The sequence below is a fragment of the Cydia pomonella genome, chromosome 2, assembly GCF_033807575.1.
Source record: "Cydia pomonella isolate Wapato2018A chromosome 2, ilCydPomo1, whole genome shotgun sequence".
Lineage (NCBI taxonomy): Eukaryota > Metazoa > Arthropoda > Insecta > Lepidoptera > Tortricidae > Cydia > Cydia pomonella.
This window is the reverse complement of record NC_084704.1, coordinates 25,560,458-25,583,737: the sequence shown is the minus strand read 5'-3', so window position 1 is coordinate 25,583,737 and position 23,280 is coordinate 25,560,458. Positions and strand designations below refer to the sequence as shown.

The following is a 23,280-nucleotide window of genomic DNA, read 5'->3' as shown; positions in this document are numbered from 1 at the left end:
CTATCCATAAATACCCCACACGTATGGGTTTGATGAAAAAAGATTTTTTGAGTTTCAGTTCTAAGTATGGGGAACCCCCAAAATTTATTGTTTTTTTTTCTATTTTTTTGTAAACATCCTAATGCGGTTCATAGAATACATCTACTTACCAAGTTTGAACAGTATAGCTCGTATAGTTTCAGAAAAAAGCGGCTGTGACAGAATCGGACAGACAGACGGACATGACGAATCTATAAGGGTTCCGTTTTTTGCCATTTGGCTACGGAACCCTAAAAAGCCGGTTAAGTGCGATTTCATTAAACTCGCGCACCAAGGGTTCCGTAGGTACAAACTTTAAATTATTTTAAGCAACTGTAAACAAGAAAGATTTTTGACCACAAGTATACTTGTGTACAGTACAGCGCCATCTAGCGGAAAATCAACTCACTAATTGGAGCTACCTAATGTATGCATGTCAGGTTTTTTCAGGGATAATTATTTATCAGCTGAATGGTGACTTTATTGTTTGATTTGATTTCATAAATCATTTTTTCGTTATAGAATGTGCAACTAAAGCTCTTTCATATCATACCCGACTTAAACAACAGTACCTAGGTAATTATAGACTTTGAAATTGTAAGCCCTCCCCTCATATTGGACATTTTAAAATAGTGATTTATAAACAACACATTAAATGGGTCTGGATTCCATTTACAAATCGATAAGTAATGAAAATATTATATATAAGCTATTTGATTTGGAGCTATATTCTACCAGCCAACATAAGAACACAACGCAAAATTTGCATTAGATTACTTTGCCACACATGTGGATAAAATGCTACTTTCTCATCAGTTTTTGAAAAATCAAGAGAGTCTTTATCAGCTGGTGTCGTGAAAATTATTATGAATGTACAATACAATACATATATATGGAGGTATAAGCTAGTAATTATACCTATATGTTTTGCTAATGTAGCAAATCCTAATAATTTACCTAGTAATGGCTGTTTACTAAGCAAGTACGTACTAAATGGGCATTTTATAATTTATTGTCATTTTTTTGACATATTTTGATAAAATTCATTAAGTTTAAATGGCTTCTCATTCTGGTTGGAATAAATACGGAATCCCAATTTGTTCTAAAAAAAATTGTGTAATTTTCCGTCGAATTACGAAAATGACACAGGTACCTACAGTCAAGTGGGTGCACACAAGTTGCTCATAAATATATCCATCTTACTAGTATGTCTGAGAATTAAGAGCTATGGGACATGTTTTTGAGTAAGTTTGTTGGACCCATATTTTTACACTTGATTGTACATTTTCATAACTCAGAGGAAGATTTTTAGGACATATGGTGAAATTTATGTGGTGAATTTCAAGATCATCCATACATGATACATGCAACTGGGCAGCTTATCACAACTTATGAACGAACGTGTCGCACTTATTTAAAACACATTAGTGTCATATTTTACGTCCGCAATAGGTATATGTTTCACAGCGATTGCATCGCCGGCATTTACCTGCATACGAGCACAATTCGCACGCCGCCAAATTAATGACAATCGATATTATGCAGCGCGTGGCTGCACATTAAAGCTAGGGGCTCCTCTATTTATACACTAATTGCCGCTTAAATCGAACTAGCATAATTGAACCGAATTAGCGGACTTGTATTTTACGAAATTTAACAGCAGCTAACGCTAATTTTGTGTAAATTAATTGTTTATAAATATATGGAAAAAAAGCTTATTCACAATCCCAGATACATATTATTATTATATTATCTTGAAAATATTTCGACGTGACAAGTATTTAAGTAGTTATTTCGTTAGCGTTACATTACTCTTTAAAAAGTCTTTCTAAAATAGCTGACGTAACTATACTAAAAACTGTGTACTTTTCCTACTTCGAGAGTATTATCAGATATTGTATAGAAGTATGGGGTAACGGAACGAACATAAACTCTATACTACTTTTGCAAAAAAAGGCGCTACGAATTATTACTGGATCTAAAAACATACCAGTTACTCATCGTAATATGTTTATAAATCACAAAATCTTTACCGTTACTGCATTGTATTTATATCGAATATGTGTGTATATCTATGTCAATCAAAATAACTATAGGAAAACTGAAGAAACTCATAATTTTAATCTCCGAAATAAATCGAAATTTGTTCAGACTAAATCTAACTTCATCCACTTCAATAACAGCCTTAACAATATCGCAATCAAAATTTTTAATAAATTAAGTACCGACATAAAACAATGCAGTAATCTAAAAACCTTTGACATAAAAGTAAGAGATTCTTTTATAAATAGACCATTCTACACTATTGACGAATATTTTGCCAACCGCACTTGATTAAACTGTTCTATGGATACATTGTAAGGTTCACTTTTTATTATAATAATATTTGACATTCATATACCACAAGATTGATGTAATATATTGTAAATAATTGTATATACCCGTATAACTGTATTTGCATGTACATGTACTTATCGCAAATAAAATAATCTGAAAAATAATCTTACATTAACTTTTCGCGGATTATCAAAACTATATTTTTATTAAAACCCGATTTTACAGGCCATTTAGAGTTTTAGTTATTATATCTGTTTCCAATAACACGACACTGGTCTGTCAGCGTCAAAAGTGAAATTTTGGTTGAAGAAATGTCACTCGTAGTGGTGAGTTATTGGTTAATCTTAGTTCGATATAATCAGCTTTTTTTTTAGAGTTTTTCGATTATACAGTTTTATATAGGTACATAATAGTTTCATTATTTTGATGAGCAACAAGCACTTGCGAGTTTACTTTTATATTAAGAACAATATTTAGAATACATTAAATGCATTTTTATTTTGTGAGTTACGATTATTTTCAATTTGTAAGTGTAATTATAATATAATTTTTAGGGTTCCGTAGCCAAATGGCAAAAAACGGAACCCTTATATATTCGTCATGTCCGTCTGTCTGTCCGATTATGTCACCGCCACTTTTTTCCGAAACTATAAGGGCTATACTGTTCAAACTTGGTAAGTAGATGTATTCTATGAACCGCATTAGGATTTTTACACAAAAATAGAAAAAAAAAACAATAAGTTTTGGGGGTTCCCCATACTTAGAACTGAAACTCAAAAAATCTTTTTTCATCAAACCCATACGTGTGGGGTAACTATGGATAGGTCTTTAAAAATGATATTGAGGTTTCTAATATAATTTTTTTCTAAACTGAATAGTTTGCGCGAGAGACACTTCCAAAGTGGTAAAATGTGTGTCTCCCCCCGTAACTTCTAAAATAACAGAATGAAAAATCTAATAAAAATATATGATATACATTGCCATGAAAACTTCCACCAAAAATTGGTTTGAACGAGATCAAGTAGGTTTTTTTTAATACGTCATAAAATTAAAAAAAAAATTTTTTTTTTTTTCAAACCCATACGTGTGGGGTGTCTATGGATAGGTCTTCAAAAATGATATTTAGGTTTCTAATATCATTTTTTTCTAAACTGATTAGTTTGCGTGAGAGACACTTCCAAAGTGGTAAAATGTGTCCCCCCCCCCCCGTAACTTCTAAAATAACAGAATGAAAAATCTAATAAAAATATATGATATACATTGCCATGAAAACTTCTACCGAAAATTGGTTTGAACGAGATCTAGTAAGCAGTTTTATTTAATAAGTCATAAAATAAAATAAAAATTTTTTTTCATCAAACCCATACGTGTGGGGTATCTATAGATAGGTCTTCAAAAATGATATTTAGGTTCCTAATATCATTTTTTTCTAAACTGAACAGTTTGCGCGAGAGACACTTCCAAAGTGAAAAAATGTGTGTCCCCCCACCTGTAACTTCTAAAATAACAGAATGAAAAATCAAAAGAAAATATATGATATACATTACCATGCAAACTTCCACCGAAAATTGGTTTGAACGAGATCTAGTAAGTAGTTTTCTTAATAAGTCATAAAAAAAAATTTTTTTTTTTTTTCATCAAACCCATACGCGTGGGGTATCTACGGATAGGTCTTCAAAAATGATATTGAGGTTTCTAATATCATTTTTTTCTAAACTGAATAGTTTGCGCGAGAGACACTTCCAAAGTGGTAAAATGTGTGGCCAAAGTGGTAAAATGTTGAACGAGATCTAGTAAGTAGATTTTTTTTAATACGTCATAAATGGTACGGAGCCCTTCATGCGCGAGTCCGACTCACACTTGGCCGCTTTTTTTTTATAATAGGTGTTCTGGTTTTTGTATTGGGTACTTGATATAAGGAAACAAATGTGATTTGAAGTATTATTACCATTTTCTATTCAGATTGTAAGGGTCGCCATGTAAGGTGAGGGTTCGTAGTTGAGTAGAAACGAGTGTTCAGCTTAAATGATGCTTTATTACTGCACTGAATATATGAGTAAATGGTCCTGATGTATATTCTATGAGCTACATACATAACTATATCTAGCATACACTACAATATCTATAACACAAGTTACAGCAGAGGTTAAAGCAAAGGTTAGTTTCTAACCTTGTTTGGCACGGAATTTAAAGCGGTCGTATCCTCGTTCGTAGCCACCGACAAACAACGTAAACCCTTAGTAAAACTCCAATAAAGCTTATACATATACAGTAGCAAACTGGAAATGCAACTATCTGGTCTGTGGACACCTAAACATACTTCTGCAGATATAGGCTCGGAGACATAGTTTTTACTACTTAATCTGTTCATAACAAATCAGACGAGGAACACACTTGCTATTGCTTCGTTGAAACGTAAGCATTTCGTGCTAGGGGTTGCAGCGCCGCATTGTATAGTTCCCATAACAAATTATGCCAGCTTTGCATTGCTGGGGTGGTGCTCGGAGTACGCAGGTGGGTGTGAGGCGACAGTCCTTTGATTCTAGCGAGATTAAACGTGCGGCAGACGGTGGCGCCTCTATCGATTGTTGTTGTAATTACAACGCTATCCTCGCTCAGTCGCAAATGAAATTGTTCCGGACAGAGTAAGCTGTGGATGCCAGCGTGTTATTACATTTGTCGGTCGGCATAGCTGTACTATTATGTGCCTTGCTACCTTGAAGTAAGGTACAATAAATTCTGAGGAATACATTGCAGTTGCAATTTGCAGCGTTATTGCATTCCTTACACTATTCCGTCTATTTATAAAATGGCCAAGGTAAGACACCGCGGAAATTAAGGTGATAGGAAAGTAGCAAGTTTATCATCTACACTACTTTTACTATAGGCACACAAATAAATATAGATACCTAGTTTAAGGTTAAAGAGTCCGATAAAATAAAATTAAAAGTAAATCACGGTTAGGCAATGAAGGCTCAATTTTATTGACACTCGCTGTATTTTCACAATCCGTACGTAAGTACTTATTTTCTTCACCTTTGCTTTTTGTGGGGTCCACTAGAACCCCAGCGTATAAACTTAACATAATAAAGACAAATATTATAACAAACTGAAAACGACTTACGTGATTTCAATCGTAAATACAATAAGGTGTCCTTATGTATCTTAAAAACATAACGTAACAGTCTTGAAAATAACGTATACCGACCCCTGAAACCGCCGCGACTCCCATCCTATCGCAAGGACCACAGCTGCGCACTAAGGACTACAATCTGCGAATCACATCTACAATCCAAATACGAATAGGAATGGAGAGAGACAATAAAACATTCGTAGCTCCCGAAACGTATCTACGTTCACGTGGCGTACCCTCCCCGCGCAAGCGCCTTACAAACCTACAACTAACGGACAGTTCAAATTTCAATTGTAGAAAAAAAATAACCAATTCGAAATGGAGAAGGCTTCGCCGCGACCAATGGGAACGCTTACAGTCGTAATGCCAACTGTGTGGGCGGGGCGAATGATATCTAGCATTGGAATGCGCGTTGTATTTGTTTTGCTGGATGGGAAGGCTTTATTGCTTGGTGTTTGAGCCTCTTTCCCTTTGAGGGTGGGCGGAAGGCTCGATATGCTTTTGGGATGTGCTTCACATTATGTACCGCTTTTCTTCACAGCCTACCAGTTGAATGACCTACAAATAATTTCAGTTACAGCTGTATGTATGTTACCTGATTTTAAGTAGTTTAACTTTTGATATCTACCAATAGATATTTTGCTCGAGAACTAATCTAATGTTTTACCATTGGCATATAAAATAAGCATAGATATCAACCTTAAGTTGAATTAATGAAGAGTCCATAAGCAGCACAGATATTAAAACGACGGTTTGTTAACGAAATTAATAACTGTCTTTTCCATCTTTATAAAACTGTGAGTGGATTCCCTATTGATTTTTCGATAGGGAAAAAACGAAGGCAACGATCTATGCAGATCTGGAGTGCTCTCGGCACATCAGATGGCACCGGCGGGCCTGCCTCCGCAGACAATCGAACAGGGGGGGCCTCCCACTGGAGGTCGGGGAACCGGCACAGAGTGCGCGCCGCGAGGACTGGCCAGTCGGCACTCAGCTAGGAAAGAGATGTAGCCATAAGACCTTGTATAGGAAGTACTAACCCCTATATTCAGAACTTAGCAACCTTTTACACACCTCTGTAAAATTTTGTCTCTTTTTAACAACTAGAATAGTTAAAATGACGGATAGAGACAAACGATTATCAACTTTTTGTTAGATTTGATAGACGTTTATGAAGAACGCCATAAGCACATCCAGAGGTATGCTGCCCATAGCATTATGCATTCATGTTACTTTTTGTGTCTCTTTCTCGTTAGCAATAAAACTAGAAACAAAGTACGACATTTTCTTACATTCATTCATTACATTAAATATTTTGTTACCTATCGTGTACATATATTGATATATATTATAAGAAATATAAAATATATTTCCGCAGATACAAATTTAAAATGATAGTACCAAATGGTCTCCACATTTTGCAACTTATTGCCTTCGCGTCGAAAAACTTTATATGCCATTTGGTTCGATCGGCAGGTCTTGCCTGTAGATCTTTCTCCTAATTCGAATGGATTGAAAATATCTTTAAATTTACATCCCCAGGGAACCAAATAATCTTCTTGACCGTAAATTATCGTTGAAGCTCGTTCAATAAAAGCTAGCTGCCCAAAAGTTCCAAGTGGCTTCCGATTCTCGTGCTCTATAGGATACCTTATTTTCCTATTACGCTAATAATATTAAGGTAAATCCATATTAAGGTCAAACTCCTCGGTATGAAGTCAGAATTTTACTCAAACGTTCATTTTATTAAATGTAAACCTGATATTGACTCCATATTAAAAATATTTTTTTGTAATAAGGCGAACGAGTCGAATGTACAATTTCTTCCGCTAGCAGTGTTTATATATATATATAATTGGTTTAAGAGTCAATTCTAAAAATAGGTATAACAAATTAGTGCATCATAAACTCTTTCTTATCGCATAAATTTTTAACAAAATACTCTAAAAGAGGATATTAATACATTTTATCTAAGGTAATACTAAAATGTATTTAATTAAGACAAAACTACGAAAATAAATCGTGTTTACACATTTGGGTACAATAATATGCCACCCAAATCAACCAAGCCATTAACTAAAATAAAGCATACGTTTTGAACTGTAACATTCAGCCGGTACTTTATCTTTGCCTCTATCGATCCGTCGCCGACGACTTCCCATTCTCAAAGTAAAACACGGCGGAGGAAACCGCGGGATAACCCCCCACCCCACCACCCGATCTTTACGTTTCAGGAATAAATATTTCAGAGCGTGTGCTTCGGAACTTAGAGCTATGTATCGCGCGGTAACAATCTGAGAATGAGAAAACAGAGTTTCTTTTGTGTGAGTTGCTTCGTTTTAGTTGGTGATGGAATTAGTATGGATACAATACTTGTGTTAAACTTATACTAGATTATACGGTACTGGCAAGTATAGGTGGCAGATAAAACACATATACTATATAAAAAGATAATTACTTATGTTCGTACGCGTCATTATACACATATTTTATTGCTATTATCTTCCAAAATGAATGAGTGAATTTGTTTATTTATTAATGGAAACTCACTTGCGGTGCCACCTATCGGATTGAATTGTGAATCTAAACCATAAAGGCATAAACCAACTGGATATCGTGACTCACGTTACTTTTCATCATATAACGACATCGGCCAAGAGCATGTCGGGCCATGCTCAGTGTAGGGTTCCATAGTTACCATTCTGTCAGAGTAAGCTAAACGGGGGCTTTTTAATTAATAAGTATCATGTACATTATAAGCACAAGGGAGTACCTTCGCAGCGCTTTGTACGTCTTTTAACTAAGAAGAGAAGACTTTTTGCAATAATTTAAAAATGGATGGACCAATTATGTTCGCTATAGTTTTCATTGAAAGTACTTGCTAAGCTTTTATTTTAGTTAGTAAATAACTCAGATAGGTCAGTGCACGGAACATTTTCTTAATAAAAAAACAAACGTATTTTTCTAATAATCTGTTATTGTACTTTTTAATCTCCAAAATCGGTTGGTTGGAGATTTACTACTTGTTCGATTTTCTTATGGGCATTAGGATTGGGATTAATAAATTATATATACAGATGCCAATGAAAAAATGCACTGTGATCAACTCTGGCTAACGTGGGAACAATGTATTGATAAATTAACATTAGGATTGGGATTAAACAATAATATAAAATAGATAGATAAAAGGAACGATGACTAGTTCATGTATTATTGCTTAGTTTTCATTTTAATTGATGATTGTAAAACGAAGAAAATTTGAATAGCGTAGGCTGTTCGGTTATGGAATTCATTACCTTCTGACTTAAGGCGCGCAAAATCACTTCCTATTTTTAAAACTCTTGTAATAGAATATTATTTATCACTTCCGTTATAATTTTTTTCTGTCTTATTCTTGATTCCCTTATTCGTAAATATGTTAATATAACATTTGTTTATTAATGGTATTGTATGTAGTTGATAATATTTGCTAATTTATGTATGTGTCTAATAATTTTTTTCTCTCATCTTCGAATTCTATCACTTACTGCATCACTATTACCCAAAGATTATCTGGAAGAGATCGCTCTTTAGCGATAAAACCGCCTGTTGTCTACCATACGTTAATCTACACTTTTAATATTGGTACGCAATTAATTCTATTTATTTTGTATTTGTAATAGCTACAGGAAATTAAGATTAATAACATCAATTACCATAGCCATAACAATGGCGTATTCTTACTGCGCAATAAAGAATGTTGCATGGGTGTGACGCAGCAGCACGTGGAGCTCGTACCGACCACCGTTGACAGTTGAAGACTCGCTCCGTAGCGATCGAAACGCAACTGTCACTGTTGCACTAATATGGAAGAGTGATAGAGAGACACCAAGCGATTCGTTGTCGAAGCGATAGCGATTGTCACCTTGGCTAGGCCGGCTGATCCGAAACGCTCGTCGACATGCTGCGACGACGAGGGTCGAAGAACCCAGTTCATGGCATTGTGAGTCTATTACCCTGATATTATAAACAAATAATTACTAGTGGCTTTGTGAGCTGAAGGCCTCGCAGAGCTATATAGCCTAATCATTTGGAAAATTTTCCAAAAATAAATCAACATATACACCGTGTTTTTTTATTTCCGTTAATTTCAAGGGTGCATGTGCATGGTGTCCCTGAGCTTAAATAAAATAACTTTCTCAAAGACACCGGTATTCTAATTAACTCCGTTTCGGAGATAATCAATAATTATTTTTTATCTTATAAAGCCCTTACGAGCGTGTACACTTGCCTTAGGGTCTGTTTGCATATTGATTAGTGTTTAGTACGAATGTATGCATTTGCTACTAACTATAAGTACTATCTCGGACGATCGATGTTAGAAATGACATTGATATGTTACAGTATTCAATTGTTTGGTTAAATGTAATTCCCGTGTTACAACAACCCTATATGCAACATTAAGTTACTTTTTATAAAAAAAAATATGAAAATTATTAAAAAAAACCAAAGAGGAGGAGAACTGCTGGTCATACGAATCCACTGCCCAAGCTGAAGCGGACACACTTCGCTTGGCTTGATTAGTTATGGATGTTAACTTTGCATGTCGTTTTTATATACTTTACTAGCTTTTGCCGGCGACTTCGTCTGCGTAGAATTAGTAATTTGGGTAGCTTATTTTTATCCAATCTGCTTTTTTTAATTTCTAATACAAACTTCCTTAATTGAGTGACAATCATAGCGCCTAGATAAAGTGTAAAGGCAATCATGCAACAAGCGTGATGACGGTAACAAAAAATCAAAGAAGTAATGGTTTCAAAGAAACATGTATGTTGATATGATTCTAAATAATTGCCCAATTTCAGTATAAACATTAGGATTAATAATATTTTCAATAATATAAAAGTGTGAATCCTACTAGATGGTGCGCTCAAATCACTGCACCTATGCAATTAAAACTGCGCGAGGCCATGAGCTTGGCGAGGAATAGAAGCCTATGGAGGAATCTGGTCTTCAACAGAAGGACATGGTGTCACGATCCTCAGCATTGAGAGACCGACTACAGAAGAAGAAAAGTGTGAAATATCCAATCGGCCAGTCAATACTGAAACACCAATCAGAATCGAATATCGAACCAACCAATGACATCATCACTCCATGACATATTTCTTTTCGCAGCACAGACATTTCACATTATAGACAACCTCCTTGACCGTAATCCATACGCCCGACACAAAAGAGTTTGGATGTACAAAAAATTATATATTTTTTATTCCATCATTAAACATTAAATGCGTACAAAAAATATTAATACGTGATATACAGCAAATGTTTATTTGTTATTATATAAATACTCGTATATAGTCTGCCAAGCCATATCCGTCAGTAGAAAAAAGCAGCACATTTAAACAATGTAGATGCGAAAGTTATCATCCCATAGAAAATTTGAATTTTGAGTACCTTTTTCTACTGACAAAGTTGTTTGACAGACTATAGTTTGTACTCTCTCATTTCAAAAATATACAGAGAGAATCACACTGTCTTTGTCTTACGCTAGTACTATCACCCAAAAGAAAGGGATGAGTATAATTTTCCTGGTTCTTAATATGTATATAATTTTACTTACTGACAAGTTGTATTTGCCAGACTATAATAATATATTTCACTAAAAACTTTTTTAATTATTTGGCCGAAGGGAACTATTATTGCCATGTTGGCCGTCGTAAACATGAAAAATGAGATATAAAAAGTAAAACTGGCGCCCGCTATTTTCACTCAAAATTTAAATATATCTAAATAGCTCATCTTAAATTGCAACCGTGTGAGTGGTTTTGTATAAAATGAGTTAGGTATTGTAAATATTTTTTGCAATTTATTTATCATCGCTAAACGTAATATATACATCGAGCTGAATTAACAATACCTATGTATAATTCAGGTTCAAGGGAAAGTGTTAACTACCAGTACATATATAATTGTAAACAATGCACACACATGTAAACAATATTTGTTTTATTGTGATTTTTTCGCAAATGTTTTAAAGATTCCGTTTTAGTTTATGCACATTTTTTATTTAACAATCGATAAAAGTTCTATGTTACCGGCAATGTACGTAATCCGTCATTGTATACAATTACTAGGAAATGTATATATGTAATTGCTAAAATCACCCGGAATGTGTGAAATAAATTATATCAGACACATTTCCTAGGAAATCGAAATAGCAATCGGAAATGTATTAATTCAAGATTTCTGGTATTCGTTTACGTGGGGGTCGCAGCTCGAACCAAACCTTTTTTTCTGGCAACAGTTTCTTTTGTGGGTATCGCAGTTCTAACCCAAGTTATTTTTCTGACAAGAGTTTCTTTTTGTTTGGGTCGCAGTTCTATCGTAATCTAATCTACTTAATTGGCAAGAATTCGTTGTCGTGGAGGTCGCAGTTCTAATCTAGTACCTAATCTACTTTTCTGGCACCAGTTTATAAGGGCAATTTTGCAGTTTCTTAACGTATTTTATTCACAGAAAGCATTAGTTTGATACATTTCCTAGTACAATATCGGAATTTCTTACAATTTCTAGAAAATATGTATATTTCCCATTTTTCCAAACTATAAAATCTTTGAAACAATATTTTATAGAATTCCTAAATGGCCTCGGAATTGTATATATATACAATATACGATTCCAGATTTGATTTATCCTAGGATTTGTATACAGTTTATAAAATTGTATTTTATAAACTGTAATGTAATATACCTAGAAATTTTATACAATACTTAGGTTTCATACATTTCCGGTGACATCGAAATATCACGATAAACCGATTAATTAAAAATGACAAATATAATTTCATTTTCTAAATGGTCTCGAAATTGTATACATATCCTACGTATTGTACAGTCAGCGTCAAATACTTTGTAGCAGTCAAAGTGGCCAAATAGTTCGGTACACCATACTAAATATATAGTGTACCGAACTATTTGGCTACTTTGGTTTCTACAAAGTATTTGACGCTGACTGTACACAGTTTATAAAATTGAATTGTATACACTTAATTGTATACAATTACCCATACAAGATATCAACATCAGTGTTGGTCCCATAGTAAAAGTTGCTCAGTATGACCTATACGTGTACCCACCCCATTTTCAGTAGCTAGTGTAACACGTTGTATATGTGATTTGATTTATAGATTTTATTTTTGTATATTTATAAGTATTTATCTATGTAAGTATTATATTGTCGCTTAGTACCCTTGTAAGATTGCCTTCGCTCAAAAAACACACGCAAACAGAGCCAAGAGGGCATGTCATTGAGGTGCAATAACTTACATAATATATAATATAAGTTTAACTTTATTACATTCTATAAACTGTATATACAGATGTCAATTACAATGAAAAATACTTATATTCAATGAGTATTTAAAATTATTATTTGGATTATATGTTCATTCACGTCATATTACATTAATAATAATATGTAATAGATAACTACATAAAATTATTGTTATTCGCAAGTTTTCGAGTCAAGTATTTTATTACCGTGTTTTTAGGTTATATGGTATTTACACAGAGACCTAAGTGTTAAGTTATTTGCTATGACATGAAAAGACAGTAACAATTCGAAAAATAATTTTTAGAATACACGTATTAATTACTATAGTATATTATTTACCCCCATTGAATACTGAGAACAATCACCAAGTACTATCAAAGGCCGATTATAATTTAACAATTTGTATCTGGTTGATCTTGTTCTGGTAAGACTTTGAAGATCTCTCACGGTGTTTGGTGCCTGCGAAATGCTATCAACTAAATCACCAAGACGAGCGCCAAGGTCGTATCAAAAGATTAAAACCATAACTTATCGTTAAATCAGAATCGGCCCCAACAAGGCCGTTTGGCGCGTTCATTAAGAGGAAAGAGGATGGCCGCTTCTCCATACAAACGTAGTTCTCATTTTCCTCTCTGGATGTTGACATTATGGAAAATATTTTTACTAAGATGTATACTAAACATAGCTATGTATAAAATTACACGTAGGGGACATTTGATTTTTTTAGATTTTTTGATTATCGTACAGTCAAGTGCAAAAAAATCTATCGAAAGAAACGCGTCATAAATATGGTACTACGCTCTTATTACACTGGAATAAGATGCTATGGGACATATTTTTGAGTAAGATCTGTACATCCATATTTTTACACTTGACTGTAAAAATTAGGAGCGAAAAACCGATTTCATACAAATTTTGAATAGCTTCTAACTCTTATAATAATTAAATATTTAAAAAAAAAACGTAGGGGCATAGCTGTGGTTCATATAAAACAAATTGTGTCATAATATTTTCAATAATGTTAAAATCCGGAGAGGAAAATGAAGACTACGTTTGTATGAAAAGGCGATTTCGCGCTGGTCCTCCACTTTCGTCTTAAGACGAATATTTTCTAAAATATCAATATCCACAGAGGAAAATGGGGACTACGTTTCTATGGAGGATCCGCCGTCCTCTCTCCTCTTAAAGTAGTTAAGATACAGAGGGGAACTCCCGCACAAGTACCTAGGTCTCATAGACGCACTTATTTTACATTAAGAATAATAATGTTATGTTGAAAATGCTAATGTGATGGCACAAATCTTCATATAAACGCAGTAACCATTTGACTTTGTGTCGCGCAAATATTGACAAAACGACGACGATTCATAGATAGTCATCTCTGCGAACTACGAAGTATCGTAAAACCGACTATGGGCATGTAGACTCATGCTCGTAGCCCATACAATTTGGAATGAGCAATATGAATATGCAAATCTATTTAACAGTACATATGGTGCTACTTTACCGCTCTAGTGCGGTAATTAGCGCGTCTGGTGCGTATGTCGAAAATTTTAAGGGCCTTATGTACATACCTACTGTAAAGCGTTGTACGATACACGTGCGAGTAGGAAATTCGCAATTCGTGACGATTTAAAACAAATTTAAAACAATCCCTTCGGTCGTCTTTTAATTTATCGCCCCTCGTTGCGATTCCTACTTTTCGCAATTGTACCGCAATGCACTATTTAACTCGTTTTAATTTTCTTCGACAAAATATTACATCTTTAACTAACCGACTTGTATAATGAATGACTCTAACCAAAAACCAGGACTTTAAAGCGAAATGTTTCGCAAACGGATTCCTGCGTCAGAAATATGCTTTTGCCTTGATTAATTACAACCAAATAGTAGGTAACTCGAACTTCAAGAGTACGTAATTTAGGTAACTATTTTTACTATTACTACTCGTGAAATCGTAATTGAATTTACTAGTAAGTTGACAGATTGACTCTAACATGAGTGGTTCTGGGTGCAAAGATTAATAATAATGGAATCGTCAGAAGCTTTTCTATAATTGGGCACTATTTCCCTCGTCTAATGTTATCCAGTAAAGCCCAAGTTTCCCCAATTAATAGTATAAAGGTTGAGTGAAAAGAAAATGTATGTATAAGCATTGATTTATTACTTCTAAAATAATAAATAAACACGAGTTAATAGCGACGCGACTGAGTTCTTATTTATTACGATTACTTTATTCAGGATTGAGATACACTTGTAAGTTTTACTTACGTAAGTAAGGACAAAGCTATTTGTTAGAATGAGATAATGATATTCATCTCTCACTCTATAGTATAGCTGTGTCCCTACTTACGTAAGTAAAACTTACAAGTGTATCGGCCGCCTTACAAATGTTATATGTTACGCATAACTCAGAATACGAATAAGTTTACGAATTAGTATGTATAAGAGGTATGTACCATTGTAAGTAATGTCTTCGAGCTTGGTATGTTTCTACATTGACGTCACGTAATATAATTTAAAATGTATTATATTATTTACGACTTTATTTTTATTTTATTTTATTTATTAGGAGAACAAACAGAGTAAAATGTACATAAGGTTCTATTAAAACTAACTTACACGTAAAACATGCATTTTCCTCCACGACAGTCCTCACCGAGATACACAGTCCAGTTCAGTTTACTTATTCTAATTATGATATGAATATCTATTTTCTATTGGCACAAAATATTGCATGTTAGTAAACAAAAACAAACAAATTATAGCATCTTATGTGTAAAGGCTATATTTACAAATAACAATTATTGGATTTATATTTTTGCAAGGAAAGAAAAGGTAATCTAATTAACACTTATTAACTATCAGTCTTCTGGGATTATTCCAAGGATTTGCTTTTTAAATTGAATTTTGGTAGTGTTAAAGATGTCGACTGAGACGAGGCTGTTATTGTATGTGTCGCAAATGCGACGCAGTGGCGCTCGCACCCCAGCGTTGGTGGCGAACGTGGGCACGGCGAACAGGGCCATAGAGCGCGCCCCGCTCCGCGGCACCCGGAACCGCATGAGTTGTAGCAGCTCGCTGCTGTTGTACTCACTCCTACATATATTGTAAAGTACCATAGCATCTGACATTATTCGTCGCGTTGACAATGATGATACTTTGTAATGACTTAGCAAGTTTTTGTACGGCATCCTCTTTCCTGTAAGTCTCTTATGCATGATTCTCAGAAATTTCTTTTGTACCATTTCAATTGCATTAGAGTATTTGGCATAAAGAGGATTCCATACAACTGACGCATACTCTAAATGTGGTCTTACTAACGCTTTATAAAGCAGTAGGTATGTATCCGCCTTTTTAAATACCTTAGCCGACCTGATGACAAAACCTAACATCTGATAAGCTTTACGTACTATTTTAACTATATGCCCGCTAAAATGTAGGTTTTCATCAAATATTACACCAAGATCCCTAGCTGTTTGTACTTTCATTATTCGTGTTTGACAGTGCCGGATTAAGATATTTTGATGCCCTAAGCATTTCTAGACCATGGTGCCCCCTCATCAAGATTACATTGAATTTTCTTAGTAAATTGAGTGACGTTTATTGCCGCATAACTGCTGAGAATAGACTTTCAATCCGTCACATCATTTTATCACGGAAATTGACAGTACTGCAGCAGTAGGTAAGGTCAAGTGTAAGCAAATTCGAAGATCGTGTTTCGCATGAGGCCGGAAGCCAAGTCAACCAATATCGATGTGTAAGACAGGCCGTACTCCGCACAGGGTTTTGTAACCTCTAGAGCTTTCCTGCGAAGCTCATTCATGTGAGGGCAAAGGCCTTCAGTAGGGGCTTAGCCATCTCTTAAATAGCAAATTATTGACCTGACCTGACATTTCAAGGACGGCGTGGTCTCGGAGAAGACTGGGTAAAGTCGACATCATTATCTTGACGTTGGAGGTAATTTTGGAACTTAAACGCGATTAAGTCCCGTTTTCTTAAATAATAATGTATCACAATTACCTAGGCCAATAAAATTAGATTTTCTCGGATTTGGTCCTAAAAATGCGTGTAATCCGAGTTTGCTCCATCCCAGGAAGTGTGCTGGTAAATGTTTCCTCTTTTTCAGTTTTTTTCTTGTAATTCGAAAACGGTACGTCCGTTGGAAAAATTGTTCTAATTATGACTAAAATTGATATCTGAGGATCCGAAATGTAATTTAACTATGTTCTTGCAATAAAATTTATTGATTGATTGAAGATACCTTAATATGTATTCGTAGTAAATTGTAAAAAAAAGATCGACATTTTTTATTTTTGGTAAAATCATGTAATAATCCGAATACGCCTTACCAGTGTCTGATCCACCAAGTGCTATGGTTTGGCAATCCAAAGGAAAAAAATATCTCCTAAGTATCCCAAAAGGTATGCACACCTCTTGGGATGGAGCAAACTCGGATTACACGCATTTAAGACCAAATAAAAGTATTAAAACAATTTCCAGCTTGCTGGGAATTAATTATTATTTATTATTATTTTTCGATCTAATTTGATTGGCCTTAATCATGAAACTTTAAATCAGTGTTTTTAAAAGCAAAGGCTGAGCTTTCCATAAGGCTAAACGCACGGCGCGTTCGATCGGCGCTTACGGATAGGCCAAAGGTCGAGCTGGAAGAAAGCCAGGCTTGAATTTGACCAATGACGAGGTAAGAATGGCTGGACGTCCGGAGCGTCCGATCGCGGCGCGTTATCATACAATACAACCAACGGCGAGGTGTAAGCAAAGCAGAAGGCCCAGCTGCGAGAGAGGACTTGGATTTAGATTCATAGCCAAGTGAAAGTGAGGCAGTTTGCATAAAGTAGAAGGCCTAGCGTCGCATAAGACTTAACGCCGAACTGCAAAAGAGTGGCTTGAAATCGAACCTATGTAATCACGGTTCTCCTACTGCTCAGCCTTTGGCTTACCTCGAAAGCGCAACTTGATAAGATACTTTTGGTTTTCGGCCTTCGCGGGGCCCTTTATAACACTTTGACAATTAGGTCGCAGGATCGCGGCTCTGCAGAAATTCGGCCTGGCCGACACATCTGGTGTGCAAGAGAGCAAAATTCGCTACAAAATCGGTAATCAAAAAAATAATCGTCGAGAAAATCAGTTGGCCACAAGCCCGACGGTAAGATTTTTTGACCATGAGCTTTGAGGGCCTCCGCGTAAGGTTGGAGATGTGCTTACGTGTCCTCACTCTCTTACGACCCTTCGTTATTATATGGGTACACACATACCAAAAAGTTTCGTGTACATAAGTACTACACTACGACTGCGATGCTGATGCAGCCTGTGCGTTTTTTTTCCTACGATTTTGGTGCCCCCCTAGACGTGGTGCCCTAAGCAAGTGCTTATTTTGCTTAATGGTTAATCCGGCACTGGTGTTTGACCTAATGTATAGTTAAAGTTTATGAGTCTTTTCTTATTTTTTGTAAAAGTAATTTGCATACATTTATGAAATGCCTAATATATGCTTAAATGTATTATGATTCAAATTTATTAAATCATGTGTTCCTGAGTAAAATATGTCACATATTTAGACGCATTGTAAATAATTTCAATATTATTAGTCTTACCTGATTTTATGACATCGACGGAGTAGTTAAGATATGTACCGAGAATCACAAAATATGTTATATAAGGTATTTTTTGGTAACGGATGTAATTATAGTCTATTGTTTTTTAAATTTAATATTACTTTGCAAAAGTTCGACTAGCACGTATATGTTAAAATATTAATATTTCACTGACACAAATACTTCATGATAAAACACAGGCCCGATACAATGCGTATCAAATAAAATGCCTGAGGTTGCTTTTCCTTGCCTATTTATAGTACAATACTACGTTTGCTACGAGTACGTTTACGAGTAGGTACTGCGTATGCAATTACGTACTATAATATAACACGGACACGGTCACTGACGTACCTACCTAGCGCGATAAGAGTAGGTAATTATTTCGCATCTAGGAAATCAGAAATCAGTACTACTCGTATAGTACCGTCTTATGTAACAAACCGTTTAGAGCAGTCTAATTAATAATTAACTTTTTCTAATCGGGCCAAGTAAGAAGGAAAATATTTAGTAAAAAAAATATACTTAGTAGTTCTTGTGCAAGACCCAGGTCTTAAATGAAGATCATAAATGGACAAATAAACGGTATATTTATATTGACTTGAGATATTCAGTGGTCTCGATAAATACCTGATTGCCTTCAGAAGTAGTCATCAGTCACAACGCCCAACGTCATTTTACGACCGTTGCACGTTGGCGACGTCGTTCGCAACGCTTACTCGGTTGTTATTGTTACGCAGTTTTGTACTATACTTGTGATAATGGCATGCCAGTCAAGGTGGAGGTTATCCTGGAAATTTAAGGCCTTGCTTATTTTTTTTCTAGAAGAAGTATTTTATTAGTAAATCATGAATTCAAGTATTGTTTGTAATTTAACACGTGTGGAGATCACTTAGTGAGTATGAGGTATCTAACCCAGTTACGTACATTACTTAAGTAAATTAAAAGCCTATGTTGCGGATATCAAAATTATGTTCCCTCAATAAAATGAAAATATATTTGTCATTAAAAACGACGCGAAATAATTTTGTATGAGAAATCGAGCCTTGGCACCTACATCTTTAAAATTTGGCGCCATTTTTTCTACTAATTAAATTGTTTTTTTTTTCAAGTTTGTCATACAGGGTGGCTTATTTGATCGGTCAGTATGGGAAAGTCTGAAACTACAAGACATACGAAGGTTTGTTCCTAGTAACCATGTCATTGTTTTTAATAACAAGAAAACAAACCACAACAAACATTAAAAAAAAAACCTGTACTCAGCTCGGGAATCGAACCCAGACGTTTTGAAAAATAAAACTAAATCTATTTCTATTTAGGTATCGATTGTGTAGGTCTTAAGCAGTAAATTATACTATGAAACATGATGTCTAAAATGAATAAAATCCATCGTTTTCATATTCTATAATTTAGCAAAGAGCTACAAACAACCTAGAGACAATTTTACGCACCTACACGTGTTGAATATTGTATTGAAAAAGGCAGTGGTCATTTCGAAGACTTACCAAAATAAATTATAATAATAATATGATAATAATGCATTTTATTCATTATAGACATCATGTTTCATAGTAATATACTGCTTAAGACCTATACAATCGATATCTGAATAGAAACAGTTTTAGTTTTATTTTCCTAAACGTCCGGGTTATATTCCCAAGATGAGTACAGGTTTTTTAAATGTATAATTGCAGTTTTTCTTTGCGTTTCTAAGAACAGATATTTGTATGTCTTATAGTTTCAGACCTTCCCATACTGACCGATCTAAATGGGCCACCCTGTATGGTCATATGTATGCTTTTTAAAACCGGCTACGTAAAGCACTGACTTTACTTTAATACGTTATGTCCAGTCACACAATCTTATTTTCGGCATCCGGATACACCGTAAAGAACAGGAAAAAAACATTTAAAAATATATGTTTGTGCAACCGGTCCCATGACGCGCGCCGAATAGACAAAATAAAGAATGGTCTGCACATGAGACAGCAACTCGCGAACTCCCTCCGCGGCCAATTTAGGGTTGAATTGCATTTGTGATTCATTTATTTGCCCATTTTGGGTTTTAGGGATGGCCACTTTTTAAAATATTTTTTGCGTCGTCTTGTACTCTCAAACAGCTTGAATAATTTACAAGTGTGGAGTCCTTAGATTTGCATCTTAAGATTTAAAATATTTAGAAATTATTGAATAAATTATTTAAAAAGAATTATTTATTAAGGGAGCCATATTGCCGTTTATTTTTTGGAGTTTGCGAAATTTAAAAATCTTAACGTGAACATGTAGTTAACTTGTAGGTATATTGCTGACATTATTGTTACCCGTCTCGTGGTGCATGTGTTCTTCGACTACAACCCATATATTTTCCTTTACATACCAGAATAACTCGCTACGGGCTACGGCGTAGCAGATATTTATCACGCATAGTCACTTGACAGGCCAATTCGAGTTTTAGTTGTTCGATCTATTTTCGATAGTATGATACTGATCCGTCAGTGTCAAAGCTGACATTTCTTCATCCAAAAACGTCACTTTTGACACTGACAGATCAGTATCATATCGGAAACAGATCGAATAACTAAAAATCGAATTGGTCTATGAGGCATATTTAGATTGTTAAAATATGATACATTATCTCGTCAGTCTCACCGCTTGCACTCATACTATATTTTAAACATCTGATCCCAATGCATATTATACTAGGTCACCGGAAACGGTATCTCATTTTTGACAATATTAATAATCATCGACTTTAACAACACTCGCGTTTCAAACAAATTAATCCCCCTGTAAATACAGACGTGACATGCCGAAGAAAATGCCGTTACGGCACGCGGCACCCGCAAAAATCAGCGGCGATGACTCGTACGTTTCGCGCGTTCGAATACCGAACCCTTCCACGCAATATGATCTGCGTCGCTGGAGATGCGTTCACAACAGATCACCGGACGGTAACCGAGTGGAAAAACCGCGTCTCATCGAGTCCGATACTAGCTCGTTTTGATTCGAGTGGGGTTTCTGAACGACTTCTTGGCTTAACAAAAACAATAGGTACATGTTATAGGCGTATCCCAACATACTCCTTGTTATGATGTCCACATCACGCGATATTACCGACCAAAGTTATCTCTTGGTTAGAACAACTTAAGACTGGTAACAGTAACTTCATTTTTAACTTGACAAACTATTTATGGGTTATTACCACAATTATCATTATCATTGCTGTTTCAAGACGTCGTGAGCAAAAATATCTGGTGCAAGCGAAAGAACTTTGTTTTCAAAAGCTTAATGAATTGAAAGTGTTTTTTAGGAACTTATTACTATTTCAAGGAACTCTCAATGAACTATGACAAAGCTCACATTTTCGTAGGCCGATTATATATATTTCATAAAAAAATACTAAACCTGGCAACAGTACCAACACTTCCAAAGGCGGCCGACCGCAAGGTGGATAATGTTATCATTCCATTAATTACAACAACCACCCCCCGCTTTTTAAAAGTAAATTAATCCGATTAAGGGGGAATCGAAGAACCCACTCCGTCCAAGTTTATTCACGTAACTTTCTTTGGTATAATTATTTTTTGTAATTAAATCCATCAACACGATTTTTTCTTAATGATTGTCCCGTGAGAGCACCGGAGAGGGCAGGTTTCTTCATTCACAATACAATTTGTTTTGATCGTGACCTTCCTAGTATAACGTGGCCTCACGCTCCTTTATAACAAAGTATAAAGAGGTGACACTTAAACTGGTTGTATTTTTACTTCAACTTGGAAAGCATTGAGAAAAACAACTGTTAGTTTTGGTTCGAGATCCAGAGGGCCTACCGCGAACATCAAAGTACGCAAGTTGCGGGCATCTTTCTCTTTTATTCCAATTAAGGCGTATTAAAATGACCGAGAAAGGTGCTCGCAATTTGCGAACTTCGGTGTTCGCGGTAGGCCTTCCAATATGTACAAGTTCAGTAAAAATTCTCACATGTTGGAAATGTTCTCAGAATTTTATGGAAATTTATATTTTCGAAATGGAGAGTTTTTAATTACCATACAAAAAAAATGAGAAGTTTCCGAACTTCAACTCACATGAATTTATTAACGTAAATATACCTTAAATACTCACTTGGTTACCTTTAAATTATTATTTTATTGATTATTCATCACTGATTAGAAAGCAAGATATATTTTTTTTTATATTAATATAGCCCACTTAGTTATAGTTTATTATACGTTTACTACTTATAGTTCAATCAATTTTTCGTGTTATGGCTCCATCAAGGTGTTGATGATTCTGCCAATGTCGAGGTTGGATAAGACACGGCTAGTATATGAATCTTATTACGGTCATAGACAGTGTTCGGATAGTTTCGCGCACCAGAACCTACTGACATGCTACTGACTTAAAACCCCTTGACAACTTGACGTGAAATTTGACAAGGAACAAACCATAGACAGTGTCTTTGCCAGTTTTTTTAAATGAGTTCAGTCATAATATTTTTTTACAACCAAAGACGATTGAGAAATATTAGCATTAAAAATACTGTACACAATAATTTTATCTTCTATGATTTTTACACATCATTATTTACTAAAGCGGGACTACAATATATCCATAATTTGATTGATTTTTTGTGCTCAAATATCTTTACACATATTATGTCAAATATTTTAGAAAAAGAAAGTACGTAGGTAGGTAATCAAACGAAAGAAAAATCATATTTATTTTTTCCAGTAGATGTGATTAAAGCGTTATAATTTAAGAAATTACAACACGCGTAGTGAGAAATCAATGTTCCGTTCAGTCTTTCATAGTTCCTGTTGGTATGTATTGTTCAATGATATTATCGGTGTGATGAATT

The 23,280-nt window shown here is 34.9% G+C and overlaps 1 protein-coding gene across 1 annotated transcript in view; it reads right to left on the bottom strand.

Annotated features, from left to right (window-relative positions):
* LOC133534740 (juvenile hormone acid O-methyltransferase-like) overlaps positions 1–18,732 on the bottom strand; it is an 85,626-nt gene extending 66,894 nt beyond the window's left edge. The window contains exon 1 of the mRNA XM_061873996.1: positions 18,424–18,732. The gene's annotated coding sequence lies outside the window, so the exon portion shown is untranslated. The remainder of the gene's footprint in view (positions 1–18,423) is intronic.
* Between the last annotated feature and the right edge of the window lie 4,548 nt (positions 18,733–23,280).